The sequence below is a fragment of the Bubalus kerabau genome, chromosome 20, assembly GCF_029407905.1.
Source record: "Bubalus kerabau isolate K-KA32 ecotype Philippines breed swamp buffalo chromosome 20, PCC_UOA_SB_1v2, whole genome shotgun sequence".
NCBI lineage: Eukaryota > Metazoa > Chordata > Mammalia > Artiodactyla > Bovidae > Bubalus > Bubalus kerabau.
The window spans coordinates 9,724,368-9,745,786 of record NC_073643.1 but is presented as its reverse complement, the minus strand read 5'-3'; the positions used below and the strand labels follow the sequence as shown (position 1 = coordinate 9,745,786).

Here is a 21,419-nt window from a genome sequence, read left to right as displayed (position 1 = left end):
AATAAACAAATTCATAGAGGCAGAAAGTATAATAGAATTACCAGAGACTGGGGAATTTTTGTTTATTGAGAGAGAGTTTCTATTTGGGAAGGTGGAAAAGTTCTGGAAATAGATACTCGTGGTGGTTGTACAACACTGTGAATGTACTTATTGCTACTGAGTTGTATGGTTAAAAATGGTTGGCATCATATAAATTTTATGTTATATACATTATAGCACAATTTTTTAAATGCAGGACTTCTCTGTTGGTCCAGTAGTTAGGAATCCGCCTTGTAATGCAGGGGACATGGGTTCTGTCCCTGATTGGGGAACTAAGATCCCACATGCCACAGGGCAACTAAGCCTGTGTGCCATAACCGCTGAGTTCGAGAGCCACAACTAGAGAGTTTGTGTGCCGCAGTGAAAGATCCCACATGACGCAACGAAGATCCTACCTGTGGCAACTAAGAACCAATGCAATCAAATAAATAAATGTTTAAAAAAATATATGGGGACTTTCCTGGGGGTCTAATGTGTAAGGTTCTGAGCTCCCAATGCAGAAAGCCCAGGTTTGACTTCCCTGGTGGCTCAGATGGTAAAGCGTCTGTCTACAATGCGGGAGACCCAGGTTCAATCCTTGGGTTGGGAAGATCCCCTGGAGAAGGAAATGGCGACCCACTCCAGTACTATTGCCTGGAAAATCCCATGGACAGAGGAGCCTGGTAGGCTACAGTCCACGGGGTCGCAAAGAGTCAGACACGACTGAGCAACTTTAGGACTGATCCCACTTTCAGGGAACTAGATTCCACACATCACAGCTAAGAGAGTTCATAAGCTGTGACTAAAGATCCCTGATGATGCAACTAAGACTCGGCACCACCAAATAAATAATTTTTTTTAAAATGTTCTCTTTGAGTCTGATTTTAAAACATGGCTAATCAACTCACTCATCTGGATCACTCTCGAGAGTCCTTGGGTGATAAAACCGCTCTGTAACACATTACTCTTCCGAGCAGCTTTGTCGGTTCTCCTGATTGGCTCCATTCCTGACTCTAGCCGCTTGCCCTACTACAGGGCCACCAAGCTCCTGACCCAAGGATTCAACTTTCACTTCATGGAATTGACAACAGGATTCTACTTGCTGGGCTTGGCCTTTGGGATGCCCCAGCACAGGACTCAAACGTTACCCATGATCCTTTGCATTCCTGGCACTACTTGCTTCCCCCGTGTACTTTTTCTTTTTCCAATTATTTAATATATTTTGACTGGAGGACAGTTACAATGTTGTGATGATTTTTGCCATACATCAACATGAATTGGCCACAAGTATACACGTGTCCCCCCAGTCCTGGACCCCCCTCTCCCCTCCCTCCCCACCCCATCCCTCTGGGTTGTCCCAGAGCACCGGCTTTGGATGCCCCGCTTCATGGATTGAATTTGCACTGATCATCTGTTTTACATATGGTAATGTGCATGTTTCTCTATTCTCTCAAATCATCCCACCCTCACCTTCTCCCAGTGAGTCCAAAGTCTGTTCTTTACATCTGTGTCTCCTTTGCTGCCCTGCATGTAGGATCGTCGTGACTGTCATTCTAAATTCCATATATATGCATTAATATATAGTATTTGTGTTTCTCTTTCTGACTGACTTCACTCTGTATAATAGGCTCCAGTTTCAAACAACTCATTAGAACTGACTCAGCCTTTTTATAGCTGAATATCATTCCATTGTGTATACGTACCACAACTTCCTTATCCATCCATCTGCCGATGGACATCTAGGTTGCTTCCATGTCCTAGCTTTTGTAAGTAGTGCTGCAATGGACATTGGGGTACACGTGTCTCTTTCAATTCTGGTTTCCTAGAGGTGTGCACCATGTGCTTCTTACATCCTCTGAACTTTGAGATGCTCTAGGTTCTGCTCTTCAAATAAAATGCTTGCAAAATTTGGGATATGTTTAAAAATTATTACTTGTTTATCTGAAGTTCGAATTTAACTTGATGTCTTGTATTTTTATTTGCTAAATATGGCAACCCTAGTCCCAGAGCCCTCCCAAGGATATTTCAAAACAAAATGCACCAGGAAAAATATATGAATATTTTTTATTTTTATTCTCTTTCCTGGTGAAGCCATTTTTCAAAGCATCACCTACGTCAGTATGTCAAGTCCTTCAGCAGCCGGGCTAATAGTCAAAAACCCAGATTTAAACACATATACAATCCTGCCCTCAAGAGAGAAGATAGTGTACAATGAATCTGGTGGCATTTTATTCCACTGGGATTCAATGTATTATACCACTGTCACTCAATGCATTTTTTCACAGCAAGCTACATTGTATGTGTATTTAACCATATAATTTTATACTAGATTAATTTACACTGAAAAAAATGTTTTCTCAAATTATTTACAAAGCATGATCCTCATATAAATAGCACATGTCAGAGTTTTATTTAACTCATTAATGAAGGAACCAGAAGACAGAGAAAGTAGTTGAATGAAAATATGAGAACCTGGGGGGCTTCCCAGGTGGCACTAGTGGTAAGGAACCCACCTGCCATGCAGGAGACGCAAGAGACACGGGTTCCATCCCTTGGGTCGGAAAGATCCCCTGCAGAAGGGAAAGGCACCCCACTCCAGTATTCTTGCTGGGAGAATCCCGTGGACAGGGGAGCCTGGTAGGCTACAGTCTGTGGGGTTGCAAAGAGTCGGACATGACTGAGCGACTGAACTGAACCAGTTTTTGCACGTTAACATCTAACTTTACAGTGTTGTGAGATATCTAGGCCCTAATCAGTTGCTAGCCAAACAAAGTTACACTTGCTGAGAGACATGATCTCAGGAGAGTTTATGAGAACATGCTCTAATATGGGGACTTCCTTGGTGGTCCAGTGGCTGAGACTCTTCACTCCCACTGCAGGAGATGCAGGTTTGGTCCCTGGCTGGGGAACTAAGATCCCACATGCCCTGCAGCCAGGAAAAAAAGATCCCCTAATCATGTTTTTGCCCTCTGTCCAATTTCTGGAAATTTTTTTCTGTACACCACCATACACAACGTTTATAACTATATTTGGTATGGAAAAATAAAGGATAGAGACAAATGATATGCTTGGTCCCCTTACTCTTCGTGCTGGGATGAGCCTGGGAAAGGAGATAAAAATCTACTCTTCCCTCACTTCCTCTTTGTGTCCTGGGTACTCTGGTCAATGAACGAGTCCAATGTTTAAAGTTGTGGATTTTTCAAACAGGAGGTCACCTAAATGCAAGCCAACTATTTCACGTAGTGCTTGTCCAAAAAAACCCAATCTGTTCCAGTACTGGAGGAAAAATTGACTAACGTTGTCCGAAACTGGAGTCTTGCTAAGTATTTTGAAGGCTAACTTTTACTGTTTAAATTTTGGCATCCGTGCTGGATTTAGAATCTAGACAAACAACAAAAAGAGACCATTCTGTAATATTGATTTTTTTAATTGTTTTTTTTTTAATACTAACATATAGATTTCAGGCAGTACAGTGAGTTTGTAGTAGACACCTATAGGGTCTACATCCCTTTTTCTAATCTAGTTCTTTGGCTGCTCAAAAAATTGATTGCTAATTCCTCAGAGTGGCCCCTTTCCTGGAGAATTGTTGTTGCTGTTGTTCAGCTGCTAAGTTGTGTCTGACTTTGCCACCCCACGGACTGCAGCACGCCAGGCTTCCCTGTCCTTCACCATTTCCTGAAGTATGCTCAAACTCATGTCCATTGAGTTGGTGATGCCATCCAACCATTTCATCCTCTGTCGTCCCCTTCTCCTCCTGCCCTCAATATCTCCAAGCATCAGGGTCATTCCCAATGAGGCGACTCTTCACATCATGTGGCCAAAATATTGGAGCTTGAGCTTCAGCATCAGTTCTTCCAATGAGTATTCAGGGCTGATTTACCTTTAGCCAATAGAAGCCCCTTCTCCTGAGAGGATACTCCCTTCTCCTGAAGGCAGCTCACAGCCAGAGACTGACGGGTAAGGATACAAAAGTCTGGACCTTCTGTCTCTAGGTACAGTTCACACTGCAGAGCTCCTCAAGGTGTCAGGCAGAAGCTAGACTCCAGGTAAGACACATTCTCAGTTCGTTTTTTTTCCTTTTACCTTTTCAAAAAAATGTTTACTTAGTTATTTCATGTTTGGCCGTGTTGGATCCTCGTTGCTATGAGTGGGCTTTCTCTAATTGCGGCAAGCCGGAGCTACTCTCTACTTGTGGTACAAAGGCTTCTCATTGCAGTGGCTTCTCTTGCTGGGGAGCACCGGCTCTAGATTGCATGGGCTTCAGAAGTTGCAGCTTGCAGACTCTGGAGCATGGGCTCAGTGGTTGTGGCACAGGGGTTTAGTTGCCCCATGGTATGTGGGATCTTTCTGTGTCCCTCCCTGGCATTGCAAGGCAGATTCTTTTCTTTTTTTTTTTAATATTTATTTTTATTTATTTATTTGGCTGTGTCAGGTCTTAGCTGCTGTGTGTAGAATCTTTAGTTGTGGCATATGGGACTTAGTTCCCAGACCAGGGATCAAACCCAGGCCCTCTGCATTGGGAGCGTGGAGTCTTAGCCACTGGACCACCGAGGAAGGCCCGCAAGGCAGATTCTTAACCACTGGACCACCAGGGAAAGCCCTCTTGCTTAGCTTTTGATCCCTGCCCTTTCCTTGAAAGCACATACTCAAGAATCCCTATTTCCGCATCTAGGGAACATGACATAAGTCAAGAGGATCAAGTGAAAAGTAAGCTTCCTTCCTGCATCTCTCCTGCAGGCATCCAGTTCACTCATAAGAGGTAAGCAGGGTTGCCAGTGTTTTGGATAAACTAACAGAAATATAAAATAAAAATATACCTGAGTCTCCTACATTGAGATGAATTCTTTACCTTCTGAGCCACCAGGGAAGCCCATATATATCATATGTACATATAAATTAGATGTATGAAATATGCATGTTTGTGGGTTTATTTTTGTTTAATATAAACAAATGGTATCACTGTCACTGCTTTGCATATTTATTTGAAAATACATGTTGGAGATGGTGCCTAACCAGTAAACAATGCTGTTTCACTTGTGGAAGCCATTCAGTATTCTGTTGTAATTAGGAAATTGATCCTCTAATTATGAACATGTAGATTGTTGCCATGTAGGGCTTTCCTAATGGCTCAGTGAGTAAAGAATCCGTCTGCAATGCAGGAGACACAGGAGATGCAGTTTCGACCCCTGGGTGGGGAAGATCCCCTGGAGAAGGGAATGGCAACCCACTCGAGTAGTCTTGTCTGGAAAATCCCATCGCCAGAGGAGTCTGGTGGGTTGTAGTCCGTGGGGTCACAGAGTCGGGCACGACTGAGCACAAAGCAGATGCTGAGGTTGTCTCCAAAGTCTAGGTACTAAATAAGTACTTGTGGGAATGCTATAGTGAATCCTGTTTTGTGTGAAACATCATAAATTATGAATATTGTTATAGGGAATATTCTCATTAGAGGAATTTCTGGGTCAAAAGGTACATGTATTTTGCCAGATATTGCTTAAGTGCTTTCCATAGAAGTTAAATCAGTTTTCACTGCCACGGAAAATATGTGGAAATGGCTGTTTGTCTAACCCTCCCCAACATGATATGTGGCTATTTGTTTTATATTTGCCAATCTGACATGTAAAAAATGGTATCTTTTACAGTAAATGACATTATGCATGTATTTATATATTTAAGAGCCATTGGTATTTCCTTTTGGGCACTATTTATGTTCTTTTCCACTTTTATATTGGATTTTGCTATTTATTATTAATTTGTAGACACTCTATATATTAGGAAAATTAACTCTCTGTGATGTAAATATTATTTCCAAGTTTATTGTTACCCTTTTCCTCTCTTTATGAGGTTTCAGTGCTATGCAGAATTCTGTCTTGTTTTTTTAGGTAGTTCAATATATAAATCTGTTGCTTTATTGTTCTTGATTTTTATGTGTTACTGGGTAAGTTCTTCCCTGGTTCTAATTGTTTTGAAAATTGTCCCACATTTTCTCCTGATACTTTTATAAGTTTTCCTTTTTTTTAAACATTTAATCTAATGCATTTGAAATTTGGGTACAAATTGAAAAGAAATAATGCAGTTCTTTTTTTTTTTTTTTCAGATGAATAGCCAATTATCTCAATATAATTTATTTAAAAACCTATCTTATTATATCTGTCTAGATACTATAAAAAATAAATGTTGGACTTCATTAATGTTTTTCAGGACTTGTGGAGATAATATGATTTTGCTTTTCCTCTAGTAAGTGGTGAATTATTGAACAATCCTTGCATTCCTGGAGTAAATACCACTTAATGAAGCTGTATCATTTTTTATATTTTTATTTATTATTTTTTTAATTAAATAATAATAGGCTGTGCTGTGCAGCATGAAGGATCTTAATTCCCCAACCAGGAATTCGACCCATGCCCCCTGCATTGGATGTGCAGAGTCTTAACCACTGGGCCCCCAGGGAAGTTCCTGTATTATTCTTTTAATGTACTCCTTAATTCTGTTTGATTTAGGTCATACCTGAATGGTCTAGTGGTTTTCCCTACTTTCTTCAAGTTAAGTCTGAATTTGGCAATAAGGAGTTCATGATCTGAGCCACAGTCAGCTCCTGGTCTTGTTTTGGTTGACTGTATAGAGCTTTTCCATCTTTGGCTGCAAAGAATATAATTAATCTGATTTTGGTGTTGACCATCTGGTGATGTCCATGTGTAGAGTCTTCTCTTGTGTTGTTGGAAGAGGGTGTTTGCTATGACCAGTGCATTTTCTTGGCAAAACTCTATTAGTCTTTGCCCTGCTTCATTCTGTATTCCAAGGCCAAATTTGTCTGTTACTCCAGGTGTTTCTTGACTTCCTACTTTTGCATTCCAATCCCCTATAATGAAAAGGACATCTTTTTGGGGTGTTAGTTCTAAAAGGTCTTGTAGGTCTTCATAGAACCGTTCAACTTCAGCTTCTCCAACATTACTGGTTGGGGCATAGACTTGGATTACTGTGATATTGAATGGTTTGCCTTGGAAACGAACAGAGATCATTCTGTCATTTTTGAGATTGCATCCAAGTACTGCATTTCAGACTCTTTTGTTGACCATGATGGCTACTCCATTTCTTCTAAGGGATTCCTGCCCACAGTAGTAGATATAATGGTCATCTGAGTTAAATTTACCCATTCCAGTCCATTTTAGTTCACTGATTCCTAGAATGTCGATGTTCACTCTTGCCATCTCCTGTTTGACCACTTCCAATTTGCCTTGATTCATGGACCTGACATTCCAGGTTCCTATGCAATATTGCTCTTTACAGCATCAAACCTTGCTTCTATCACCAGTCACATCCACAGCTGGGTATTGTTTTTGCTTTGGCTCCATCCCTTCATTCTTTCTGGAGTTATTTCTCCACTGATCTCCAGTCGCATATTGGGCACCTACCAACCTGGGGAGTTCCTCTTTCAGTATCCTATCATTTTGCCTTTTCATACTGTTCATGGGGTTCTCAAGGCAAGAATACTGAGGTGGTTTGCCATTTCCTTCTCCAGTGGACTACATTCTTGTCAGACCTCTCCACAATGACCCGCCGGTCTTGGGTTGCCCCACAGGCATGGCTTAGTTTCACTGAGTTAGACAAGGCTGTGGTCCATGTGATCAGATTGGCTAGTTTTCTGTGAGTATGGTTTCAATGTGTCTGCCCTCTGATGCCCTCTTGCAACACCTACCGTCTTACCTGGGTTTCTCTTACCTTGGACTTGGGGTATCTCTTCACAGCTGCTTCAGCAAAGTGCAACCGCTGCTCCTTACCTTGGACAAGGGGTATCTACTCACCGCCGCCCCTCCTGACCTTGAACGTGGAGTAGCTCCTCTAGGCCCTCCTGCCCCCGCACAGCCACCAGTCCTTGGACGTGGGGCAGCTTCTCTCAGCCCCACTATGTGCACCATTGCAGCCGCCCACGCATATCTGAGGAAATATCAATAACCTCAAATATGCAGATGACACCACCCTTATGGCAGAAAGTGAAGAGGAACTAAAAAGCTTCTTGAGGAAAGTGAAAGTGGAGAGTGAAAAAGTTGGCTTAAAGCTCAACATTCAGAAAACGAAGATCACAGCATCTGGTCCCATCACTTCATGGGAAATAGATGGGGAAACAGTGGAAACAGTGTCAGACTTTATTTTTGGGGGCTCCAAAATCACTGCAGATGATGACTGCAGCCATGAACTTAAAAGACGCTTGCTCCTTGGAAGGAAAGTTATGACCAACCTAGATAGCATATTCAAAAGCAGAGACATTACTTTGCCAACAAAGGTCCGTCTAGTCAAGGCTATGGTTTTTCCTATGCTCATGTATGGATGTGAGAGTTGGACTGTGAAGAAAGCTGAGCACTGAAGAATTGATGCTTTTGAACTGTGGTGTTGGAGAAGACTCTTGAGAGTCCCTTGGACTGCAAGGAGACCCAACCAGTCCATTCTGAAGGAGATCAGCCCTGGGATTTCTTTGGAAGGAATGATGCTAAAGCTGAAACTCCAGTACTTTGGCCACCTCATGCGAAGAGTTGACTCATTGGAAAAGACTCTGATGCTGGGAGGGATTGGGAGCAGGAGGAGAAGGGGACGACAGAGGATGAGATGGCTGGATGGTATCACTGACTTGATGGAAGTGAGTCTGAGTGAACTCCAGGAGTTGGTGACGGACAGGGAGGCCTGGCGTGCCGTGATTCATGGGGTCACAAAGAGTTGGACATAACCGAGCGACTGAACTGAACTGAACTGAACTGAATTCTGTTTGGAGAAGGAAACGGCAGCCCACTGCAGTATTCTTTCCTGGAGAATCCATGGACAGAGGAGCCTGACGGGCTACAGTCCGTGGGGTCGCAAAGAGTCGGACATGACTGAAGTGACTTAGCATGCATGCATTCATTAATTCTGTTTTGTTGTTATTCTTCATCACTAAGTCATGTCTGACTCTTTGCAACCCCATGAACTGCATCATGCCAGGCTTCCCTGTCCTTCACTATCTCCGTGAGTTTACTCAAACTCATGTCCGGTGAGTCAGTAATGCCATCCCACCATTTCATCCTCTGTTATCGCTTTCTCCTCCTGCCTTCAATCTTTCCCAGCATGAGGGTCTTTTCCAATGAGTCAGTTCTTTGCATCTGGTGACCAAAGTATTGGAGCTTCAGCTTCAGCATTAGTCCTTCCAATGAATATTCAGGGTTGATTTCCTTTAGGATTGACTTCCTTGCTGTCCAGGGGATTCTCAAGAGTCTTCTCCAGCACCATAGTTCAAAAGCATGAATTCTTTGGCTCTCAGCCTTCTTTCCAACTCTCAGATCCATACATGACTACTAGAAAAACCATAGCTTTGACTATGCGGACCTTTATTGGCATAGTGAAGTCTATGATTTTGATATAAATATTTGTAAATTATATTAAGCTATAGTTTTAGTTTTTGGTAATATCTTTGTGGTTATATTCACTTCATTAAACATTACAAAATCTTTTCATTACACACTTTAGAACACAGGAGCACAGAGTCATTATTTCTTAAGGTTTGGTAGAAGTTTTCAGTGAAAATGTTTGTGCCAGGGTGGTTTGGGGGGAGAAGCTCTTTAATATTTCCCCCCATTTTTCTGTGATACTCAGTCTATTTATATTTTCTGTCTATTCTAAGGTCAGTTTTGGCAATCCCTCATTTGAACCGGGTTCTCAAATTTCTTTTCTAGTGATATACAAGATCAGATCAGTCGCTCAGTCGTGTCCGACTCTGTGACCCCATGAATTGCAGCACGCCAGGCCTCCCTGTCCATCTCCCAGAGTTCACTGAGACTCACATCCATCGAGTCAGTGATGCCATCCAGCCATCTCATCCTCTGTCGTCCCCTTCTCCTCCTGCCCCCAATCCCTCCCAGCATCACAGTCTTTTCCAATGAGTCAACTCTTCCAATGAGGTGGCCAAAGTACTGGAGGTTCAGCTTTAGCATCATTCCTTCCAAAGAAATCCCAGGGCTGATCTCCTTCAGAATGGACTGGTTGGATCTCCTTGCAGTCCAAGGGACTCTCAAGAGTCTTCTCCAACACCACAGTTCAAAAGCATCCATGCTTCGGTGCTCAGCCTTCTTCACAGTCCGACTCTCACATCCATACATGACCACAGGAAAAACCATAGCCTTGACTAGACGGACCTTTGTTGGCAAAGTAATGTCTCTGCTTTTGAATATGCTATCCAGGTTGGTCATAACTTTCCTTCCAAGGAGTAAGTGTCTTTTAAGTTCATGGCTGCAGTCATCATCTGCAGTGATTTTGGAGCCCCCAAAAATAAAGTCTGACACTGTTTCCACTGTTTGCCCATCTATTTCCCATGAAGTGGTGGGACCGGATGCCATGATCTTCGTTTTCTGAATGTTGAGCTTTAAGCCAACTTTTTCACTCTCCACTTTCACTTTCATCAAGAGGCTTTTTAGTTCCTCTTCACTTTCTGCCATAAGGGTGGTGTCATCTGCATATCTGAGGTGATTGATATTTCTCCCAGCAATCTTGATTCCAGCTTATGCTTCTTCCAGTCCAGCGTTTCTCATGATGTACTCTGCATATAGGTTAAATAAACAGGGTGACAATATACAGCCTTGACGAACTCCTTTTCCTATTTGGAACCAGTCTGTTGTTCCATGTCCAGTTCTAACTGGTGCTTCCTGACCTGCATACAAATTTCTCAAGAGGCAGATCAGGTGGTCTGGTATTCCCATCTCTTGAAGAATTTTCCACAGTTTATTGTGATCCACATAGTCCAAGGCTTTGGCATAGTCAATAAAGCAGAAATAGATGTTTTTCTGGAACTCTCTTGCTTTTTCCATGATCCAGCAGATGTTGGCAATTTGATCTCTGGTTCCTCTGCCTTTTCTAAAACCAGCTTGAACATCAGGAAGTTCATGGTTCACATATTGCTGAAGCCTGGCTTGGAGAATTTTGAGCATTACTTTACTAGCGTGTGAGATGAGTGCAATTGTGCGGTAGTTTGAGCATTCTTTGGCATTGCCTTTCTTAGTCTCACCTTAATCTATTAACTTCTCCTGTATCTATATTTAACTTTCATATAAATTCTTATTTTATATATTTATGATTTTACTCTTTTAACTTCAGTTAAGTTTAAAAAACAATTAATATTGCTTTATTTTTTTTTTTGAAAAATTCTGTTTGGGGTTTAATTCTCAAATGTGCCACTTTAAAAAATTGTTAATTTTACTTTTATATTTAATATATTAACTTTTATAATGCTAAGATTATTGTGTTTTTATAATTTCTTGATTTGAACATTAATTATTTTACTGTTAGTCTTGCTTTTTAAAAAATTAATGTATTAGAACTTAGTACTTTTGTATGTATCTCAGATGTTTTTCAATATGAAATACAGTTACAATTTTACTTTCAATTTCCTCTTTAATCCAAAAAATGTTTAAAATGTTTATGATTTACTGGTATAGTCATATTATTAATTTCTAATTTAATTATATTAGATAAAAATAATATTTTCAAAAATTAATGTTGCCTATATCATTTCTATTTTTTGAAATCTATTAACTTTAAAAAAATCATATTTTGTGAATATTCTTGGTCACATAAAAAGATGTATCTTAATATGGAGAGTATGGAGTTATATAGGGCTTCCGAGGTGGCTCAGTAGTAAAGAATCCTCTTGCCAGTACAGGAGATGGGGGTTCAATCCCTAGATCCCCTGGAGGAGAAAATGGCGACCCACTCCAATATTCTTGCCGGGGACATGCTATGGACAGAGGAGCCTGGCAAGCTATAGTCATGAGGTTGCAAAGAGTCGGACACAACTGAGTGACTGAGCACGCATGCACACATAGGGTTACTTATATAAATTAGAGCCTTAATATGTCTGAATCCTTGGTGGAAAGACACAGGAAAAAAATATCATTTTAAAAGATGGTTTTACTACTCCTTTGTTGTAGAGAGTATTGTGGGAACACTGTTCCTAGGGTTTTAGGGAAAGAGAAAATATTGTTTTAAATTTATAGCTGTAATTTTTGTCTTTTGCTTTGTAGGTTGTAAAAGCTGTAAAGAGTCTTTTAAGAGCTGTTATTTGATACAAAAAAAGATTTTGCAGCATGCCTGATTTAGGAGTAGTAACGATTTATGTACAGGTTTTTTTTCTTTTTTTGGCTGTGCTGGGTCTTCATTGCAACACCTGGTCTTTCTCTAGTTATGGCACCCAGGCTTAGTGGCTCCACAGAATGTGGAATCTTAGTTCCCTGACCAGGGATTGAACCCATGTCCCCTGCATTGGAAGGTAGAATCTGAACCACTGGACCACCAGGGAAGTCCCCTGATATACAGTTTCAAAGTTCCACTTTCTCTGTACTAACATTCACTTATGTTAAAACTTTCAGTAAACCTGCTATATGGAGTGTTTGGGGGTAAAAAAGGAGACCTTTGTGAACACTCTAGGTAGTGGAGAGCTGCAACTGCCAGGAACAATCACAATACAAGCAGTGGTGACCAGCAGAGAAAGACCTGACTTTGGTACTGAGGACTGAGACCTTACGGCGCCATTCAATAGAGAAATTGGGTTCAAGTGTAGGTTAATTCAGGAATAGACTTGACATACCTTCTCCTGGAATATACTGGATAACACAAAACATTGAAAAGAGAAGCTACAGCCTGCTAACCCACGGGTTGGGACAATCTATCCAGCAGATATTTATTTCATGTCATTGTAAATAATAAAAGCTCATTGTTTTATTGAGTACTTGCTATTTGCCATCCACTGGCACTGGGCTGATGAATATATACATTAAATGAATTGTGGTTCAGTCACTAAGTTTTGTCTGATTCTTTGTAACCCTATGGACTGAAGCACACCAGGCTTTCCTGTCCTTCACTATCTCCCAGAGCTTGTTCAAACTCATGTCCATTGAGATGAGATGAGATGAGATGCCATCCAATCATCTCATCCTCTGCTGCCTCCTTCTCCTCCTGCCCTCAATCTTTGCCAGCAGCTGGGTCTTTTCCAGTGTCGGCTCTTTGCATCAGGTGGCCAAAGTATTGGAACTTCAACTTCTGCCTCAGCCCTTCCAATGAATATTCAGGGTTGATTTCCTTTAGGATTGACTGACTTGATCTCCTTAAAAACTTTGGATATTATACTTAAAACAAATAAAGACAGCTTTGAAAGATGGAGCAAAGAAAACAGAATAGTTAGGGACCTCAGGACCCAAGGATTGCTGTGTATTGAATTCCGTAGGTTTTCTTTTTCTTTTATATTCTCAACTGGGTCCTGGAGAAGCTACCAACCCAGAAATGCCATGTCAACCCAAAAAAAAAAAAAAAAGTCTAAGAAAAATTCATTATTTCTAGCCAAAGGACAGGAAAGGAGCAGTCTAGTAAGACTGAAAACTTGTAGACAATAATGGCCCTACTGCAGTCAAATGCCTCAGGAATAACAGGCCCCATCCCCACCCTTGTCAACAGAGGTTGAGTGGAGAGCCTGGACTTCCATCCTCATCTCGCTGGAATGAGGCACCCTCCTCCCTGTGTCTGAATGATGTCAGAGAAGGTCAAGTGAGGAGCCAGGACTTTCATCCTAACCATTCTGTTCAAAAGCCCTTCATCCTCCACAGCTTCAGGCAGAGAACTTGGCTCCCACTCCACCTGGCAGTGAAAGACAGCATCCCACTCCCTCCACCGGTGTGATGTCGGAGGAAACCTGCTGAAACTGAAGCTTTCAATAAAAGGAACGATTTCATAACATAATAACCAAGATGTCTGGAACTAATTTAGAAAAAGAAACCCTACTCCCACGAATCAGGAAAGTCTCCACTAGAATGAGAAAAGGCGGTCAAACAGATGGCAAGACCAAGATAACACAGATGTTGGAACTAGCCGATGGGGGTTTTAAAGAGTCCATCATAAAAAATGCTGCAATGAAAAATTTTGAACATGCTTTAGACAAGTGAAAAAAATGGGAAATTTCAGCAAAGAAATGGAAACTATAAAGAAGAGCCAAAAGAGAATTTTAGAACTGAGAAATATAATAAAATATAAGAACTCTCTGGAAGGGTTTAATAGCAGACAGGAGAATAAATCAGTGAGTTTGAAGTGAGATCAATAAGACTTATCCAATTAGAACTACAGGAAGAAAATAAACTGAAAGAAAAAAAAAATGAAGAGAACCTCAGGGATATGTGAGATCATAACGAGTCTTTCCAGAGAAGGGAAAGAGTGTGAGACTGAAAAAGAGCTCAACAAAATAGTGGCTGAAAGTGTTCTGAACTTGGCAGAAGATATTAACCCATAGATTCAAGAAGCTGTTGAATCCCAATCAGGACAAGCCCAAAGAAATACATGCCAAGATTGATCCTAACCAACTTCTGAAAGCTAAAGACAGAAAAAAAGAGAGGAGACAGAAGTGATGTCTACAAGTAAGTAGAGTAAAAACAATTTGAATGATGTCAGATTTCTCGTTAGAAATCATGGAGGCCAAAAGGAAGTGACTCAACATTTTTGAAGCATTAAAAGAAAAGAACTGTGAATCCAGAATTCTACATTCAGTGAAAGTATGCTTCAGGTAGAAGAGGATATCAAGACATTCTCATGGAGAAAAACTAAAAGAATTTGTCAACATCAGACTAAACCCGGAAAGATAGTTAATGGAAATTCTTTAAACAGAAGGAAACTTACAAAAGGAGATAGGTGGTGTTTGTTTTGGGTTTTTTTGGCTGCACTGAATGGCGTGTGGGATCTTAGTTCCCAGACCAGGGATCGAACCTACGCCCCCTGTGTTAGAAGCTGAGTCTTAACCACTGGGCCTCCAGGGAAGTCCATGAAACTTATAAAAGGAGGAATCTTGTAACCTGAGGAAGAAGGAAGGATAATGAACAGAGTAAAAATACTGATAAATACAATTGACTTTTCTTCTCGAGTTTTTAAAATTATGTTTCTTTGTTGAAGCAAAAATGATAACATTGCCTGACATACCTCAATATGTGGACAGGAAACACTTAAGACAATTATAAATGGGGATAGATAATTTCAAATCCTGAAAGATGATGCTGTGAAAGTGCTGCATTTAATATGCCAGCAAATTTGGAAAACTCAGCAGTGGGCCCAGGACTGGAAAAGGTCAGTTTTCATTCCAATCCCAAAGAAAGGCGATGCCAAAGAATGCTCAAACTACCGCACAATTGCACTCATCTCACATGCTAGTAAAGTAATGCTCAAAATTCTCCAAGCCAGGCTTCAGCAATATGTGAACCGTGAACTTCCTGATGTTCAAGCTGGTTTTAGAAAAGGCAGAGGAACCAGAGATCAAATTGCCAACATCCGCTGGATCATGGAAAAAGCAAGAGAGTTCCAGAAAAACATCTATTTCTGCTTTATTGACTATGCCAAAGCCTTGGACTGTGTGGATCACAATAAACTGTGGAAAATTCTGAAAGAGATGGGAATACCACACCACCTGACCTGCCTCTTGAGAAATTTGTATGCAGGTCAGGAAGCACCAGTTAGAACTGGACATGGAACAACAGACTGGTTCCAAATAGGAAAAGGAGTTCGTCAAGGCTGTATATTGTCACCCTGTTTATTTAACCTATATGCAGAGTACATCATGAGAAATGCTGGACTGGAAGAAGCACAAGCTGGAATCAAGATTGCTGGGAGAAATATCAATCACCTCAGATATGCAGATGACACCACCCTTATGGCAGAAAGTGAAGAGGAACTCAAAAGCCTCTTGATGAAAGTGAAAGTGGAGAGTGAAAAAGTTGGCTTAAAGCTCAACATTCAGAAAACAAAGATCATGGCATCCGGTGCCACTACTTCATGGGAAATAGATGGGCAAACAGTGGAAACAGTGTCAGACTTTCTTTTTGGGGGCTCCAAAATCACTGCAGATGGTGATTGCAGCCATGAAATTAAAAGATGCTTACTCCTTGGAAGGAAAGTTATGACCAACCTAGATAGCATATTCAAAAGCAGAGACATTACTTTGCCAACAAAGGTCCGTCTAGTCAAGGCTATGGTTTTTTCTGTGGTCATGTATGGATGTGAGAGTTGGACTGTGAAGAAGGCTGAGCACCGAAGCATGGATGCTTTTGAACTGTGGTGTTGGAGAAGACTCTTGAGAGTCCCTTGGACTGCAAGGAGATCCAACCAGTCCATTCTAAAGATCAGTCCTGGGATTTCTTTAGAAGGAATGATGCTGAGGCTGAACCTCCAGTACTTTGGCCACCTCATTGGAAGAGTTGACTCATTGGAAAAGACTGTGATGCTGGGAGGGATTGGGGGCAGGAGGAGAAGGGGACGACAGAGGATGAGATGGCTGGATGGCATCACTGACTCGATGGACGTGAGTCTGGGTGAACTCCGGGAGTTGGTGATGGACAGGGAGGCCTGGCGTGCTGCGATTCATGGGGTTGCAAAGAGTCGGACACGACTGAGCGACTGATCTGAACTGAAGGGGAAAGGACAGTAAGGTTTCCATGCTTCATTCAAACTGGTAAAACGTCAACACCAAAAACTCCCTTAAAATTAAAAGAATGTAGAAAATTAAAAATAAGTGATAAATTTCACCACCAGTTTTATACCATCATTTAAAAAAAAATGTAAACCAAAGAGCTCCTTTTGAAAAGGAGATGTGAAAGCCTCTGCTTTTTCTAGAGTGCTCAGTATGACGAAGCTAAAATTTGTCCCTGCTACTGTAGGTGGAGAGACTACATATTTACATAATTATAAAAATGGCTGTGTTCTGTATCTAAAGAGCAGCGTGCCTGTGTATAAGCATGTGTGTGGGGTATGTATGTGTGTACATGTTCGAATTTATGGCTCAACTTGTGTTTTGTTTTTTTTTTAAGTCTTTATTGAATTTGTTACAATATTGCTTCTGCTTTATGTGTCCTTATTTTGGCGACCAGGCATGTGAGATCTTAGCTCTCCCTGCTGCTGCTGCTGCTGCTGCTTAGTCACTTCAGTTGTGTCTGACTCTGTGCAACCGCATAGACGGCAGCCCACCAGGCTTCCCTGTCCCTGGGACTCTCCAGGCAAGAACACTGGAGTGGGCTGCCATTTCCTTCTCCAATGCATGAAAGTGAAAGTGAAGTCACTCAGTTGTGTCCGACTCCTAGCGACCCCATGGACTGCAGCCTACCAGGCTCCTCCGTCCATGGGATTTTCCAGGCAAGAGTACTGGAGTGGGGTGCCACCAGGAATCAAACCCACACCCCCTGCATTAGCAGGCAGTTTTAACCACTGGACTGCCAGGGAAATCCCTCAACCGGTTTTCATGACCGACTTTATGAGACTTTAGTGCTACTTCAGGACCTCCTGGTTGACAACAAGCAGCAAGCACTTGCAGAGAAGTCATTCTTCCCACTTTGACACGACAACCACAAGCCTCTGGAAGTTCGGGGGTGCAGTAGGGGGTCCAGGAGGTCAGCACTGCTCCTTGACTCTGGATTCTTCTTGAAGACTCGGGACAGCCAGGGAAGCTGATCAGATGGGAGCAAAAGGAGGGCCATTTTGTCACAGCAGTGAGACAGTACCTGCGGAACTCTGAGAAAGGACAGGGCATATAGGAGCAGGGACTGGGTACCTTAGTGGGAGGGAGGGGCTCAGTGTCTTTGTAACTGGCTCAGCAGCAAAGAATCTGCCTGCCAATGCAAGAGAGTTGGATCTCCAGATGCCCTGGAGAAGCAAATGGCAACCACTCCAGTATTCTTGCTGGGAAATCCCACGGACAGAGGAGCCTGGCAGGCTGCAGTCCATGGGGTTGCAAAAGAGTCGGACATGACTTGCGACTAAACAGCTAAAGATCCTTAAGAAAATATGGCTTCATTTTATTCTTAACTTCAGTGTAACTTTGACAGATAAGCGATAGTTGCATTCTCAGAGATCTTAAGCTGTCGCTTATTCTCCAGGTCTAGATAGCTAAACCACTTTTGAGGAGAGATCATTTCTAAACATTCTAAAAAGTTATTTATTTACTTTCATTTTCTATTATTTATTTTGGCTGCACTGGGTCTTCATTGTAGCATGTGGGCTTCTCTAGTTGCGCACACAGGCTTAGCTGTGGATATAGGATCTTAGTTCCCCAACCAGGGATCCAACCCACGCCCCCTGCACTGGGAGTACGGAGTCTTATTCACTGGACCATCAGAGAAGTCCCTCAAAAGAAATGTTTAGACTCCCTCACTACTTCTATTTATTGTCTGAAAGATTTTACTATTTGAAAATTGATCCTACTTGCAAACCATTCTCTCCCAACGTGGGGTTAAATTTTAGTTTCCTGTATTTTGTTTTATTTGAGTTGGGAGACTGTTGACCTTCATATTGATTTTTAAAAGTAATATTTTAGAGGGTGCCATTAAATCATGATTGCATTAGTTGGAATTCTTTTGGCTGTGAGTAACAGAAACCCAACTCAAATTAGCTCAAACAGTAAAGGATTGCGTCTACTTTCAGCTGTAGCTGGATTAGGGGCTCAAATACTATCTACAGGGGCTCATGTTTTTCTCCTACAATCGAAGGTTATGTCTGTATCTCATGAGACTTCCCTGGTGGTCCAGTGGTTAAGAAGCCACCTTCCAATGCAGTGGATGCCGGTTTGATCCCTGATTGGGGAACTAGATCTCACGTGTCATGGAGCAACTAAGCCTGCATGCCACAACTAATGAGCCCATGTGTTCTGGAGTTAGAGCAGCAGTTAGAGAAGCCCAAGAGCTGCTGTAGGGTAAGGGAGTTAGAGAAGGTGAGGTTTGGAAAAAGACCAAGCGGGCACTTTACAGGAACAGATCACCTTTAATGAGGCGAGAAGGGGCAGCAGTCAGATAGTGAGCGGCTGCACGGACCTGCACGGACCCGAGAAAAGAGGAAGTATATATAGGCATGTATGTGGAAAGCTACAGTCTTAAGGTGCCTGTTCTTCTCCAAGGTTGTTCGGAGTAGTTATCTCTTAAATGGCTGGGGCAAGGAATTCTGGAGCTCAGCCAGAGGCTGGACCGGCTGGGAGCTGGGCTAATCAACCTTAATGTCCATTTTTTTCCTTCGGGTGATAGAGTTCTTTGTTTTGCATAGAATGGTGGGGAGGACCCAGAGGGGAGTTTTAACTCCAGGCTATTTTGGGCCATGTAACTTTCCTTCAGCTGCAATGAAAGATCCCGCGTGCTGCAACTAAGACCCGACACAGCCAAATAAATAAATAAACAAATAAAAAGCTAATTCAAAAAAAAAGTTTTATATAAAAAATCAGTATCTATATCTCGGAGAAATCTCTCCAACGAGCAGGCAAAAGAAGTCTTAATTGAAAACTTCATTTGGCCTAGGTTAGTTCAGGTAACTGTTCGTCTAAATCAATTAACGTTCCCAGGAAAATGAATGGCCAGACCTGGTCACCTGTGGGGGAGTGAACACTGACAGTCTCACCAGACCCACTTGATAGGACTTCCCCACAGGAAAGAAGCAGTCTGGTATCAGAGTATGAGGAGAGGAATGCAAATTACACCCCAAATGATAGATGCCCAACAGACATCTAGCTATTGTGCTTGGCAATATGAGTACAGAAGTAATAAAACACATACACTACCCTCAGTGGGTTCATTTCCCCCAGTTTTCTTCCTTTAACAATTTAGTAAATGGCTTTACCTCATTTTTAAGGTGCTATTCCAGACTGGAGCCTTCTGATTTCTATGTGAAAGGTCTTTGAGATCTGGAGAGTTTCTGTTTCAGATTTATACTCAAGAAAAATTCCTGATCATCCTGGGACTTTCCGATTCACACTGTGAGAGCAAAAACATTTAAAATGAAAACCATTATTTATCTAATGTGTTGTAAGGAAAATATAACTGGTAAAACCAGAGACTCCTCTTATTAAAAAGAAGTAATGCATGATTAAAGCAGTGCTGAGGAAAAGAATTCCCATCTAAATTCACCAATCATGACATGGGTGTTCCTCTGACATGTCCACACATGTGATGGGCATACCTTACATGTGTATATCATTCATGCTCACTCCACCCATCCCAGGAACCTGCAGAGTCAAGGTCTTTTTCAGATACTATTAAGACTTGGATTACGCTTGGATGAAGGGGTGAGGAGGGAGAGGGCATATACAAAACTGCAAATGCCAAGCCATACTATCTAATTTGTCAACTCCTTCATTTTTAAGAATCATCATTTATAACATGAGCAATCAATGCTTGTATTGAAAAGAAAAGAACCTGAAACATTGATTGGTCTATTCTCTTGCTTCAGGGACAGATCTGTACCTGATTTAACTATGCAGTTATTCCTCAGGCAATAACATTCCAGGTACCTTCCGTAATTCACTGCATTGAAGCCCATCCCTAGGACTCAACCCAGAACTTGGTTGGGCTGGGAACAAAATGAGGCATAAATGAATGGGAGTGTTCATGAGTGATAGAGAGAAATAAACCAAGAATATTACAAAAATTTTTTGAAATGAAAACAGGATTCTTTAAAAAGTTATGTGATTGGATTTTTAGGTAAACATGATGGATGAACCACATCTATTTCTCTGCTCCATCCGGAAACCACACCAAAATGACAAGAGTCCACCTTTTTTATTGTACCACTTGAAAAAAAGTGAAGTGTAGTTATGTACAGTGTTGTCTAGTTTCAAGTGTACAGCAAAGTGACTCAGTGTATGTGTGTATATGTGTGTGTGTATGCGTGTATATATTTCCGTAAGGGCTTATAAAACCCACATGAACTTTTTGGCCAACCTAAAATATATATATCAGTTCAGTTCAGTTCAGTCATTCAGTCATGTCTGACTCTTTGCGACCCCATGGACTTTAGCATGCCAGGCCTCCCTGTCCATCACTCACTCCCGGAGTTTACTCAAACTCATGTCCATTAAGTCAGTGATGCCATCCAACCATCTCATGCTCTGTCGTCCCCTTCTCCTCCCGCCTTCAATCTTTTCCCAGTATCAGGGTCTATTCAAATGAGTCAGTTTTTTGCATCAGGTGGCCAAAGTTTCTGCTTCAGCATCAGTCCTTCCAATGAATATTCAGGACTGATTTCCTTTAGGATGGAATGGTTGGATCTCCTTGCTGTCCAAGGGACTCTCAAGAGTGTTCTCCATACATGACCACTGGAAAAACTATAGCTTTGACTAGATGGACCTTTGTCAGCAAGGTAATGTCTCTGCTTTTTAATATGTCTAGGTTGGTCATAACTTTTCTTCCAAGGAGTAAGTGTCTTTTAATTTCATAGCTGCACTCACCATCTGCAGTGATTTTGGATCCCAAAAAGATCAAGTCTGTCACTGTTTCCCCATCTATTTGCCATGAAGTGATGGGACCAGATGCCATGAACTTAGTTTTCTAAATGTTGAGTTTTAAGCCAACTTTTTCACTCTTCTCTTTCACTTTCATCAAGAGGCTCTTTAG

The 21,419-nt window shown here is 41.6% G+C and overlaps 1 long non-coding RNA gene across 1 annotated transcript; it reads left to right on the top strand.

The window, feature by feature from the left end:
* The first annotated feature begins 3,943 nt into the window (after positions 1-3,943).
* Positions 3,944-12,823, top strand: LOC129635309 (uncharacterized). The gene is made up of 3 exons (XR_008706217.1): positions 3,944-4,064; positions 4,691-4,777; positions 12,399-12,823. It is a non-coding gene; the product is annotated as an uncharacterized LOC129635309 (long non-coding RNA).
* Positions 12,824-21,419: the final 8,596 nt, after the last annotated feature.